This window comes from Schistocerca piceifrons, chromosome 1 (assembly GCF_021461385.2).
Source record: "Schistocerca piceifrons isolate TAMUIC-IGC-003096 chromosome 1, iqSchPice1.1, whole genome shotgun sequence".
Lineage (NCBI taxonomy): Eukaryota > Metazoa > Arthropoda > Insecta > Orthoptera > Acrididae > Schistocerca > Schistocerca piceifrons.
The window spans coordinates 457,230,072-457,242,740 of record NC_060138.1 but is presented as its reverse complement, the minus strand read 5'-3'; the positions used below and the strand labels follow the sequence as shown (position 1 = coordinate 457,242,740).

Below are 12,669 nucleotides of genomic sequence, written 5' to 3'. Positions count from 1 at the left end.
TAATGTTTCCTGTGTCGAAGGCAGATGCACTCATTGCCCGCAAAGGAAACAACACAACAACGCGTGAGCGTCTGCTTGGTGAATTGTCGTAGAACAGTGCGTGGTGCAACGACAGGATTTGTAGGCACCTTTTGCTCTCATCATTGCTGGCGTTCGTCTCCACGAAATGCGTCCGGAGCACGCCGTTCTATAACGCGAGAGAGTGGATTTTTTACAGTTGTCGTCAGTTAACCGTGGGCGGCTGCTGCGTTCGCTGGAAGGAGCACTGCCGTCGTTATCCGGTGTGGTCTAGTGGCTAGGGTACCTGGATCTCACCCAGGAGGCCACGCTTCGGTTCCCGATACCGGAATTGCGCGTTTTTGTTGCTCCTCTTATTCGACTTGACTCGACTGACGCTACGCTGACGCGTGCAGAAAGCTACGTAAAGTATGACTCGCGGCAACACCTCACGGCGAGAGAGATGCGGCGTCTATCCACTTGTTATCGAGCCACATACCGGTACCTGTAGTCAAGAGGCTTGGAGGACTGCAAGACATTGCCACGGAGGTGAATGCAGCTAACCACTGTAGTTAGAGTCCTGACAGCGCAGGCACGTTCATTTGCTCGTATACATGTGATGGAGACTGTGTCTGACACTGCTGTGGCGTACACCTTGGCCTAGGCTTTGCTGGGTATCGCCACTTGCATTGCAGCCAGCTGCCTTCGCGGGCGCCTCCGTGGCCATGGCCGTGATCGTCTAGTGGTTAGGACATTGCGTTGTGGCCGCAATAACCCAGGTTCGAATCCTGGTCACGGCAATTTTGAAAGTTTTGCCTTGCTGCCGTTGCAATGGCGAGTACTCGAAATGACAGTACTCTCTTGATTTTTTCACTCGTGTACCGCAGGCCGCAGTTAGCACTACCACTTCACCCCAACACGTAATGTCGCCTCCCAGAGCGCAGACGTCCGCTGCTCTCTGTAGTCGAAAAGGGCAGTCGGTTGAAGTGCGATGGATGAGCAGCCAGTCCCAGCAGAACAGGAAGCTGTGGCGTGCACTGTTTCTACAAATGCTAGGAACACGGGCGCACCAAGCAGCGCATGTAGCGTGGCCGAGCGCTTTAAGGCGCTGGTTTAAGGCACCAGTCTCTCTGTAGGCGCGGTTTCGAATCCCGTAGCTGCCGGGGGTTTTGATGTGATCGCGTTAACCTGCCGCTTTTCCTTCAAGTGTAACCTCCTTGAGCTCACATATGTTTGATACATGGAGCATTCTAGCTCCGCCTGACAGTTACAGCTACGATACTTTAGTGGTTAAGGAAAGCCCAGGTTCGAAACCTGATCACGGCACGAAAACGTCTCTTGACGCTGTCTCCTTAACTGCGACAGCTACAGACAAGTGGCGTCGCTACCATACGGCGGGCACGGCTTTTTCTTGCTGTGGATGGCCTAAAGAGACGCTTCCAGTGGGAGAGCAGTGGAAAGACATGGCACGGCGATTGCCAAGATACTTCCATTTCGAAGTGATCTTTGTAGTACAAAGGAAACGTTTTGCCGCTGCTGATCCAACGGTAACGTGGCCGAGCGGTCTAAGGCGCTGGTTTTAGGCACCAGTCTCTCCGGAGGCATGGGTTCGAATCCCACCCTTGCCACTTTTTACGTCTCATTTTTGTGCCGTTGCGGTGTGTTCTCGTGGGGTAGGACGCAGCTCTTGTGACGCGCGTGTTGTGTAGGTAGCGTGGCCGACCGGTCTAAGGCGCTGGTTTCAGACACCATTCTCTTCGGAGGCGTGGGTTACAATCCCACAGCTGCCGAACGTGTAATGTTTCCTGTGTCGAAGGCAGATGCACTCATTGCCCGCAAAGGAAACAGCACAACAAGGCGTGAGCGTCTGCTTGGTGAATTGTCGTAGAACAGTGCGTGGTGCAACGACAGGATTTGTAGGTACCGTTTGCTCTCATCATTGCTGGCGTTCGTCTCCACGAAATGCGTCCGGAGCACGCCGTTCTATAACGCGAGAGAGTGGATTTTTTACAGTTGTCGTCAGTTAACCGTGGGCGGCTGCTGCGTTCGCTGGAAGGAGCACTGCCGTCGTTATCCGGTGTGGTCTAGTGGCTAGGGTACCTGGATCTCACCCAGGAGGCCACGCTTCGGTTCCCGATACCGGAATTGCGCGTTTTTGTAGCTCCTCTTATTCGACTTGACTCGACTGACGCTACGCTGACGCGTGCAGAAAGCTACGTTAAGTATGACTCGCGGCAACACCTGACGGCGAGAGAGATGCGGCGTCTATCCACTTGTTATCGAGCCACATACCGGTACCTGTAGTCAAGAGGCTTGGAGGACTGCAAGACATTGCCACGGAGGTGAATGCAGCTAACCACTGTAGTTAGAGTCCTGACAGCGCAGGCACGTTCATTTGCTCGTATACATGTGATGGAGACCGTGTCTGACACTGCTGTGGCGTACACCTTGGCCTAGGCTTTGCTGGGTATCGCCACTTGCATTGCAGCCAGCTGCCTTCGCGGGCGCCTCCGTGGCCATGGCCGTGATCGTCTAGTGGTTAGGACACTGCGTTGTGGCCGCAATAACCCAGGTTCGAATCCTGGTCACGGCAATTTTGAAAGTTTTGCCTTGCTGCCGTTGCAATGGCGAGTACTCGAAATGACAGTACTCTCTTGATTTTTTCACTCGTGTTCCGCAGGCCGCAGTTAGCACTACCACTTCATTCCCAACACGTAATGTCGCCTCCCAGAGCGCAGACGTCCGCTGCTCTCTGTAGTCGAAAAGGGCAGTCGTTTGAAGTGCGATGGATGAGCAGCCAGTCCCGGCAGAACAGGAAGCTGTGGCGTGCACTGTTTCTACAAATGCTAGGAACACTGGCGCACCAAGCAGCGCATGTAGCGTGGCCGAGCGCTTTAAGGCGCTGGTTTAAGGCACCAGTCTCTCTGTAGGCGCGGTTTCGAATCCCGTAGCTGCCGGGGGTTTTGATGTGATCGCGTTAACCTGCCGCTTTTCCTTCAAGTGTAACCTCCTTGAGCTCACATATGTTTGATACATGGAGCATTCTAGCTCCGCCTGACAGTTACAGCTACGATACTTTAGTGGTTAAGGAAAGCCCAGGTTCGAAACCTGGTCACGGCACGAAAACGTCTCTTGACGCTGTCTCCTTAACTGCGACAGCTACAGACAAGTGGCGTCGCTACCATACGGCGGGCACGGCTTTTTCTTGCTGTGGATGGCCTAAAGAGACGCTTCCAGTGGGAGAGCAGTGGAAATACATGGCACGGCGATTGCCAAGATACTTCCATTTCGAAGTGATCTTTGTAGTACAAACGAAACGTTTTGCCGCTGCTGATCCAACGGTAACGTGGCCGAGCGGTCTAAGCCGCTGGTTTTAGGCACCAGTCTCTCCGGAGGCGTGGGTTCGAATCCCACCGTTGCCACTTTTTACGTCTCATTTTTGTGCCGTTGCGGTGTGTTCTCGTGGGGTAGGACGCAGCTCTTGTGACGCGCGTGTTGTGTAGGTAGCGTGGCCGAGCGGTCTAAGGCGCTGGTTTCAGGCACCATTCTCTTCGGAGGCGTGGGTTCCAATCCCACAGCTGCCGAACGTGTAATGTTTCCTGTGTCGAAGGCAGATGCACTCATTGCCCGCAAAGGAAACAACACAACAACGCGTGAGCGTCTGCTTGGTGAATTGTCGTAGAACAGTGCGTGGTGCAACGACAGGATTTGTAGGCACCTTTTGCTCTCATCATTGCTGGCGTTCGTCTCCACGAAATGCGTCCGGAGCACGCCGTTCTATAACGCGAGAGAGTGGATTTTTTACAGTTGTCGTCACTTAACCGTGGGCGGCTGCTGCGTTCGCTGGAAAGAGCACTGCCGTCGTTATCCGGTTTGGTCTAGTGGCTAGGATACCTGGCTCTCAACGAGGAGGCCCGGCTTCGATTCCCGGTACCGGACTTGCGCGTTTTTCTTGCTCCTCCTATGCGACTTGTCTCGACTTTGCTCGACTGACGCTACGCTGACGCGTGCAGAAAGCTACGTTAAGTATGACTCGCGGCAACACCTGACGGCGAGAGAGATGCGGCGTCTATCCACTTGTTATCGAGCCACATACCGGTACCTGTAGTCAAGAGGCTTGGAGGACTGCAAGACATTGCCACGGAGGTGAATGCAGCTAACCACTGTAGTTAGAGTCCTGACAGCGCAGGCACGTTCATTTGCTCGTATACATGTGATGGAGACCGTGTCTGACACTGCTGTGGCGTACACCTTGGCCTAGGCTTTGCTGGGTATCGCCACTTGCATTGCAGCCAGCTGCCTTCGCGGGCGCCTCCGTGGCCATGGCCGTGATCGTCTAGTGGTTAGGACATTGCGTTGTGGCCGCAATAACCCAGGTTCGAATCCTGGTCACGGCAATTTTGAAAGTTTTGCCTTGCTGCCGTTGCAATGGCGAGTACTCGAAATGACAGTACTCTCTTGATTTTTTCACTCGTGTTCCGCAGGCCGCAGTTAGCACTACCACTTCATCCCCAACACGTAATGTCGCCTCCTAGAGCGCAGACGTCCGCTGCTCTCTGTAGTCGAAAAGGGCAGTCGTTTGAAGTGCGATGGATGACCAGCCAGTCCCAGCAGAACAGGAAGCTGTGGCGTGCACTGTTTCTACAAATGCTAGGAACACGGGCGCACCAAGCAGCGCATGTAGCGTGGCCGAGCGCTTTAAGGCGCTGGTTTAAGGCACCAGTCTCTCTGTAGGCGCGGTTTCGAATCCCGTAGCTGCCGGGGGTTTTGATGTGATCGCGTTAACCTGCCGCTTTTCCTTCAAGTGTAACCTCCTTGAGCTCACATATGTTTGATACATGGAGCATTCTAGCTCCGCCTGACAGTTACAGCTACGATACTTTAGTGGTTAAGGAAAGCCCAGGTTCGAAACCTGATCACGGCACGAAAACGTCTCTTGACGCTGTCTCCTTAACTGCGACAGCTACAGACAAGTGGCGTCGCTACCATACGGCGGGCACGGCTTTTTCTTGCTGTGGATGGCCTAAAGAGACGCTTCCAGTGGGAGAGCAGTGGAAAGACATGGCACGGCGATTGCCAAGATACTTCCATTTCGAAGTGATCTTTGTAGTACAAAGGAAACGTTTTGCCGCTGCTGATCCAACGGTAACGTGGCCGAGCGGTCTAAGGCGCTGGTTTTAGGCACCAGTCTCTCCGGAGGCATGGGTTCGAATCCCACCCTTGCCACTTTTTACGTCTCATTTTTGTGCCGTTGCGGTGTGTTCTCGTGGGGTAGGACGCAGCTCTTGTGACGCGCGTGTTGTGTAGGTAGCGTGGCCGACCGGTCTAAGGCGCTGGTTTCAGACACCATTCTCTTCGGAGGCGTGGGTTACAATCCCACAGCTGCCGAACGTGTAATGTTTCCTGTGTCGAAGGCAGATGCACTCATTGCCCGCAAAGGAAACAGCACAACAAGGCGTGAGCGTCTGCTTGGTGAATTGTCGTAGAACAGTGCGTGGTGCAACGACAGGATTTGTAGGCACCGTTTGCTCTCATCATTGCTGGCGTTCGTCTCCACGAAATGCGTCCGGAGCACGCCGTTCTATAACGCGAGAGAGTGGATTTTTTACAGTTGTCGTCAGTTAACCGTGGGCGGCTGCTGCGTTCGCTGGAAGGAGCACTGCCGTCGTTATCCGGTGTGGTCTAGTGGCTAGGGTACCTGGATCTCACCCAGGAGGCCACGCTTCGGTTCCCGATACCGGAATTGCGCGTTTTTGTAGCTCCTCTTATTCGACTTGACTCGACTGACGCTACGCTGACGCGTGCAGAAAGCTACATTAAGTATGACTCGCGGCAACACCTGACGGCGAGAGAGATGCGGCGTCTATCCACTTGTTATCGAGCCACATACCGGTACCTGTAGTCAAGAGGCTTGGAGGACTGCAAGACATTGCCACGGAGGTGAATGCAGCTAACCACTGTAGTTAGAGTCCTGACAGCGCAGGCACGTTCATTTGCTCGTATACATGTGATGGAGACCGTGTCTGACACTGCTGTGGCGTACACCTTGGCCTAGGCTTTGCTGGGTATCGCCACTTGCATTGCAGCCAGCTGCCTTCGCGGGCGCCTCCGTGGCCATGGCCGTGATCGTCTAGTGGTTAGGACATTGCGTTGTGGCCGCAATAACCCAGGTTCGAATCCTGGTCACGGCAATTTTGAAAGTTTTGCCTTGCTGCCGTTGCAATGGCGAGTACTCGAAATGACAGTACTCTCTTGATTTTTTCACTCGTGTTCCGCAGGCCGCAGTTAGCACTACCACTTCATCCCCAACACGTAATGTCGCCTCCCAGAGCGCAGACGTCCGCTGCTCTCTGTAGTCGAAAAGGGCAGTCGTTTGAAGTGCGATGGATGAGCAGCCAGTCCCAGCAGAACAGGAAGCTGTGGCGTGCACTGTTTCTACAAATGCTAGGAACACGGGCGCACCAAGCAGCGCATGTAGCGTGGCCGAGCGCTTTAAGGCGCTGGTTTAAGGCACCAGTCTCTCTGTAGGCGCGGTTTCGAATCCCGCAGCTGCCGGGGGTTTTGATGTGATCGCGTTAACCTGCCGCTTTTCCTTCAAGTGTAACCTCCTTGAGCTCACATATGTTTGATACATGGAGCATTCTAGCTCCGCCTGACAGTTACAGCTACGATACTTTAGTGGTTAAGGAAAGCCCAGTTTCGAAACCTGATCACGGCACGAAAACGTCTCTTGACGCTGTCTCCTTAACTGCGACAGCTACAGACAAGTGGCGTCGCTACCATACGGCGGGCACGGCTTTTTCTTGCTGTGGATGGCCTAAAGAGACGCTTCCAGTGGGAGAGCAGTGGAAAGACATGGCACGGCGATTGCCAAGATACTTCCATTTCGAAGTGATCTTTGTAGTACAAAGGAAACGTTTTGCCGCTGCTGATCCAACGGTAACGTGGCCGAGCGGTCTAAGGCGCTGGTTTTAGGCACCAGTCTCTCCGGAGGCATGGGTTCGAATCCCACCCTTGCCACTTTTTACGTCTCATTTTTGTGCCGTTGCGGTGTGTTCTCGTGGGGTAGGACGCAGCTCTTGTGACGCGCGTGTTGTGTAGGTAGCGTGGCCGACCGGTCTAAGGCGCTGGTTTCAGACACCATTCTCTTCGGAGGCGTGGGTTACAATCCCACAGCTGCCGAACGTGTAATGTTTCCTGTGTCGAAGGCAGATGCACTCATTGCCCGCAAAGGAAACAGCACAACAAGGCGTGAGCGTCTGCTTGGTGAATTGTCGTAGAACAGTGCGTGGTGCAACGACAGGATTTGTAGGCACCGTTTGCTCTCATCATTGCTGGCGTTCGTCTCCACGAAATGCGTCCGGAGCACGCCGTTCTATAACGCGAGAGAGTGGATTTTTTACAGTTGTCGTCAGTTAACCGTGGGCGGCTGCTGCGTTCGCTGGAAGGAGCACTGCCGTCGTTATCCGGTGATGTCTAGTGGCTAGGGTACCTGGATCTCACCCAGGAGGCCACGCTTCGGTTCCCGATACCGGAATTGCGCGTTTTTGTAGCTCCTCTTATTCGACTTGACTCGACTGACGCTACGCTGACGCGTGCAGAAAGCTACGTTAAGTATGACTCGCGGCAACACCTGACGGCGAGAGAGATGCGGCGTCTATCCACTTGTTATCGAGCCACATACCGGTACCTGTAGTCAAGAGGCTTGGAGGACTGCAAGACATTGCCACGGAGGTGAATGCAGCTAACCACTGTAGTTAGAGTCCTGACAGCGCAGGCACGTTCATTTGCTCGTATACATGTGATGGAGACCGTGTCTGACACTGCTGTGGCGTACACCTTGGCCTAGGCTTTGCTGGGTATCGCCACTTGCATTGCAGCCAGCTGCCTTCGCGGGCGCCTCCGTGGCCATGGCCGTGATCGTCTAGTGGTTAGGACATTGCGTTGTGGCCGCAATAACCCAGGTTCGAATCCTGGTCACGGCAATTTTGGAAGTTTTGCCTTGCTGCCGTTGCAATGGCGAGTACTCGAAATGACAGTACTCTCTTGATTTTTTCACTCGTGTTCCGCAGGCCGCAGTTAGCACTACCACTTCATCCCCAACACGTAATGTCGCCTCCCAGAGCGCAGACGTCCGCTGCTCTCTGTAGTCGAAAAGGGCAGTCGTTTGAAGTGCGATGGATGAGCAGCCAGTCCCAGCAGAACAGGAAGCTGTGGCGTGCACTGTTTCTACAAATGCTAGGAACACTGGCGCACCAAGCAGCGCATGTAGCGTGGCCGAGCGCTTTAAGGCGCTGGTTTAAGGCACCAGTCTCTCTGTAGGCGCGGTTTCGAATCCCGTAGCTGCCGGGGGTTTTGATGTGATCGCGTTAACCTGCCGCTTTTCCTTCAAGTGTAACCTCCTTGAGCTCACATATGTTTGATACATGGAGCATTCTAACTCCGTCTGACAGTTACAGCTACGATACTTTAGTGGTTAAGGAAAGCCCAGGTTCGAAACCTGGTCACGGCACGAAAACGTCTCTTGACGCTGTCTCCTTAACTGCGACAGCTACAGACAAGTGGCGTCGCTACCATACGGCGGGCACGGCTTTTTCTTGCTGTGGATGGCCTAAAGAGACGCTTCCAGTGGGAGAGCAGTGGAAATACATGGCACGGCGATTGCCAAGATACTTCCATTTCGAAGTGATCTTTGTAGTACAAACGAAACGTTTTGCCGCTGCTGGTCCAACGGTAACGTGGCCGAGCGGTCTAAGGCGCTGGTTTTAGGCACCAGTCTCTCCGGAGGCGTGGGTTCGAATCCCACCGTTGCCACTTTTTACGTCTCATTTTTGTGCCGTTGCGGTGTGTTCTCGTGGGGTAGGACGCAGCTCTTGTGACGCGCGTGTTGTGTAGGTAGCGTGGCCGAGCGGTCTAAGGCGCTGGTTTCAGGCACCATTCTCTTCGGAGGCGTGGGTTCCAATCCCACAGCTGCCGAACGTGTAATGTTTCCTGTGTCGAAGGCAGATGCACTCATTGCCCGCAAAGGAAACAACACAACAACGCGTGAGCGTCTGCTTGGTGAATTGTCGTAGAACAGTGCGTGGTGCAACGACAGGATTTGTAGGCACCTTTTGCTCTCATCATTGCTGGCGTTCGTCTCCACGAAATGCGTCCGGAGCACGCCGTTCTATAACGCGAGAGAGTGGATTTTTTACAGTTGTCGTCACTTAACCGTGGGCGGCTGCTGCGTTCGCTGGAAAGAGCACTGCCGTCGTTATCCGGTTTGGTCTAGTGGCTAGGATACCTGGCTCTCAACGAGGAGGCCCGGGTTCGATTCCCGGTACCGGACTTGCGCGTTTTTCTTGCTCCTCCTATGCGACTTGTCTCGACTTTGCTCGACTGACGCTACGCTGACGCGTGCAGAAAGCTACGTTAAGTATGACTCGCGGCAACACCTGACGGCGAGAGAGATGCGGCGTCTATCCACTTGTTATCGAGCCACATACCGGTACCTGTAGTCAAGAGGCTTGGAGGACTGCAAGACATTGCCACGGAGGTGAATGCAGCTAACCACTGTAGTTAGAGTCCTGACAGCGCAGGCACGTTCATTTGCTCGTATACATGTGATGGAGACCGTGTCTGACACTGCTGTGGCGTACACCTTGGCCTAGGCTTTGCTGGGTATCGCCACTTGCATTGCAGCCAGTTGCCTTCGCGGGCGCCTCCGTGGCCATGGCCGTGATCGTCTAGTGGTTAGGACATTGCGTTGTGGCCGCAATAACCCAGGTTCGAATCCTGGTCACGGCAATTTTGAAAGTTTTGCCTTGCTGCCGTTGCAATGGCGAGTACTCGAAATGACAGTACTCTCTTGATTTTTTCACTCGTGTTCCGCAGGCCGCAGTTAGCACTACCACTTCATCCCCAACACGTAATGTCGCCTCCCAGAGCGCAGACGTCCGCTGCTCTCTGTAGTCGAAAAGGGCAGTCGTTTGAAGTGCGATGGATGAGCAGCCAGTCCCAGCAGAACAGGAAGCTGTGGCGTGCACTGTTTCTACAAATGCTAGGAACACGGGCGCACCAAGCAGCGCATGTAGCGTGGCCGAGCGCTTTAAGGCGCTGGTTTAAGGCACCAGTCTCTCTGTAGGCGCGGTTTCGAATCCCGTAGCTGCCGGGGGTTTTGATGTGATCGCGTTAACCTGCCGCTTTTCCTTCAAGTGTAACCTCCTTGAGCTCACATATGTTTGATACATGGAGCATTCTAGCTCCGCCTGACAGTTACAGCTACGATACTTTAGTGGTTAAGGAAAGCCCAGGTTCGAAACCTGATCACGGCACGAAAACGTCTCTTGACGCTGTCTCCTTAACTGCGACAGCTACAGACAAGTGGCGTCGCTACCATACGGCGGGCACGGCTTTTTCTTGCGTTGGATGGCCTAAAGAGACGCTTCCAGTGGGAGAGCAGTGGAAATACATGGCACGGCGATTGCCAAGATACTTCCATTTCGAAGTGATCTTTGTAGTACAAAGGAAACGTTTTGCCGCTGCTGATCCAACGGTAACGTGGCCGAGCGGTCTAAGGCGCTGGTTTTAGGCACCAGTCTCTCCGGAGGCATGGGTTCGAATCCCACCCCTGCCACTTTTTACGTCTCATTTTTGTGCCGTTGCGGTGTGTTCTCGTGGGGTAGGACGCAGCTCTTGTGACGCGCGTGTTGTGTAGGTAGCGTGGCCGACCGGTCTGAGGCGCTGGTTTCAGACACCATTCTCTTCGGAGGCGTGGGTTACAATCCCACAGCTGCCGAACGTGTAATGTTTCCTGTGTCGAAGGCAGATGCACTCATTGCCCGCAAAGGAAACAGCACAACAAGGCGTGAGCGTCTGCTTGGTGAATTGTCGTAGAACAGTGCGTGGTGCAACGACAGGATTTGTAGGCACCGTTTGCTCTCATCATTGCTGGCGTTCGTCTCCACGAAATGCGTCCGGAGCACGCCGTTCTATAACGCGAGAGAGTGGATTTTTTACAGTTGTCGTCAGTTAACCGTGGGCGGCTGCTGCGTTCGCTGGAAGGAGCACTGCCGTCGTTATCCGGTGTGGTCTAGTGGCTAGGGTACCTGGATCTCACCCAGGAGGCCACGCTTCGGTTCCCGATACCGGAATTGCGCGTTTTTGTAGCTCCTCTTATTCGACTTGACTCGACTGACGCTACGCTGACGCGTGCAGAAAGCTACGTTAAGTATGACTCGCGGCAACACCTGACGGCGAGAGAGATGCGGCGTCTATCCACTTGTTATCGAGCCACATACCGGTACCTGTAGTCAAGAGGCTTGGAGGACTGCAAGACATTGCCACGGAGGTGAATGCAGCTAACCACTGTAGTTAGAGTCCTGACAGCGCAGGCACGTTCATTTGCTCGTATACATGTGATGGAGACCGTGTCTGACACTGCTGTGGCGTACACCTTGGCCTAGGCTTTGCTGGGTATCGCCACTTGCATTGCAGCCAGCTGCCTTCGCGGGCGCCTCCGTGGCCATGGCCGTGATCGTCTAGTGGTTAGGACATTGCGTTGTGGCCGCAATAACCCAGGTTCGAATCCTGGTCACGGCAATTTTGAAAGTTTTGCCTTGCTGCCGTTGCAATGGCGAGTACTCGAAATGACAGTACTCTCTTGATTTTTTCACTCGTGTTCCGCAGGCCGCAGTTAGCACTACCACTTCATCCCCAACACGTAATGTCGCCTCCCAGAGCGCAGACGTCCGCTGCTCTCTGTAGTCGAAAAGGGCAGTCGTTTGAAGTGCGATGGATGAGCAGCCAGTCCCGGCAGAACAGGAAGCTGTGGCGTGCACTGTTTCTACAAATGCTAGGAACACTGGCGCACCAAGCAGCGCATGTAGCGTGGCCGAGCGCTTTAAGGCGCTGGTTTAAGGCACCAGTCTCTCTGTAGGCGCGGTTTCGAATCCCGTAGCTGCCGGGGGTTTTGACGTGATCGCGTTAACCTGCCGCTTTTCCTTCAAGTGTAACCTCCTTGAGCTCACATATGTTTGATACATGGAGCATTCTAACTCCGTCTGACAGTTACAGCTACGATACTTTAGTGGTTAAGGAAAGCCCAAGTTCGAAACCTGGTCACGGCACGAAAACGTCTCTTGACGCTGTCTCCTTAACTGCGACAGCTACAGACAAGTGGCGTCGCTACCATACGGCGGGCACGGCTTTTTCTTGCTGTGGATGGCCTAAAGAGACGCTTCCAGTGGGAGAGCAGTGGAAATACATGGCACGGCGATTGCTAAGATACTTCCATTTCGAAGTGATCTTTGTAGTACAAACGAAACGTTTTGCCGCTGCTGGTCCAACGGTAACGTGGCCGAGCGGTCTAAGGCGCTGGTTTTAGGCACCAGTCTCTCCGGAGGCGTGGGTTCGAATCCCACCGTTGCCACTTTTTACGTCTCATTTTTGTGCCGTTGCGGTGTGTTCTCGTGGGGTAGGACGCAGCTCTTGTGACGCGCGTGTTGTGTAGGTAGCGTGGCCGAGCGGTCTAAGGCGCTGGTTTCAGGCACCATTCTCTTCGGAGGCGTGGGTTCCAATCCCACAGCTGCCGAACGTGTAATGTTTCCTGTGTCGAAGGCAGATGCACTCATTGCCCGCAAAGGAAACAACACAACAACGCGTGAGCGTCTGCTTGGTGAATTGTCGTAG

At 54.1% G+C, this 12,669-nt stretch overlaps 11 non-coding genes across 11 annotated transcripts; all 11 read left to right on the top strand.

The window, feature by feature from the left end:
* The first annotated feature begins 725 nt into the window (after positions 1-725).
* On the top strand, positions 726-797 carry Trnah-gug. Its single transcript has one exon. It is a non-coding gene; the product is annotated as a tRNA-His (tRNA).
* A 1,721-nt stretch (positions 798-2,518) lies between these two features.
* On the top strand, positions 2,519-2,590 carry Trnah-gug. Its single transcript has one exon. It is a non-coding gene; the product is annotated as a tRNA-His (tRNA).
* A 747-nt stretch (positions 2,591-3,337) lies between these two features.
* Trnal-uag lies at positions 3,338-3,419 on the top strand. Its single transcript has one exon. It is a non-coding gene; the product is annotated as a tRNA-Leu (tRNA).
* Positions 3,420-4,322: 903 nt separating this feature from the next.
* Positions 4,323-4,394, top strand: Trnah-gug. The gene has a single exon. It is a non-coding gene; the product is annotated as a tRNA-His (tRNA).
* Positions 4,395-6,116: 1,722 nt separating this feature from the next.
* On the top strand, positions 6,117-6,188 carry Trnah-gug. The gene has a single exon. It is a non-coding gene; the product is annotated as a tRNA-His (tRNA).
* Positions 6,189-7,910: 1,722 nt separating this feature from the next.
* On the top strand, positions 7,911-7,982 carry Trnah-gug. The gene has a single exon. It is a non-coding gene; the product is annotated as a tRNA-His (tRNA).
* Positions 7,983-8,729: 747 nt separating this feature from the next.
* On the top strand, positions 8,730-8,811 carry Trnal-uag. The gene has a single exon. It is a non-coding gene; the product is annotated as a tRNA-Leu (tRNA).
* Positions 8,812-9,256: 445 nt separating this feature from the next.
* Trnae-cuc lies at positions 9,257-9,328 on the top strand. Its single transcript has one exon. It is a non-coding gene; the product is annotated as a tRNA-Glu (tRNA).
* Positions 9,329-9,714: 386 nt separating this feature from the next.
* Positions 9,715-9,786, top strand: Trnah-gug. Its single transcript has one exon. It is a non-coding gene; the product is annotated as a tRNA-His (tRNA).
* A 1,722-nt stretch (positions 9,787-11,508) lies between these two features.
* Trnah-gug lies at positions 11,509-11,580 on the top strand. Its single transcript has one exon. It is a non-coding gene; the product is annotated as a tRNA-His (tRNA).
* A 747-nt stretch (positions 11,581-12,327) lies between these two features.
* Positions 12,328-12,409, top strand: Trnal-uag. Its single transcript has one exon. It is a non-coding gene; the product is annotated as a tRNA-Leu (tRNA).
* Positions 12,410-12,669: the final 260 nt, after the last annotated feature.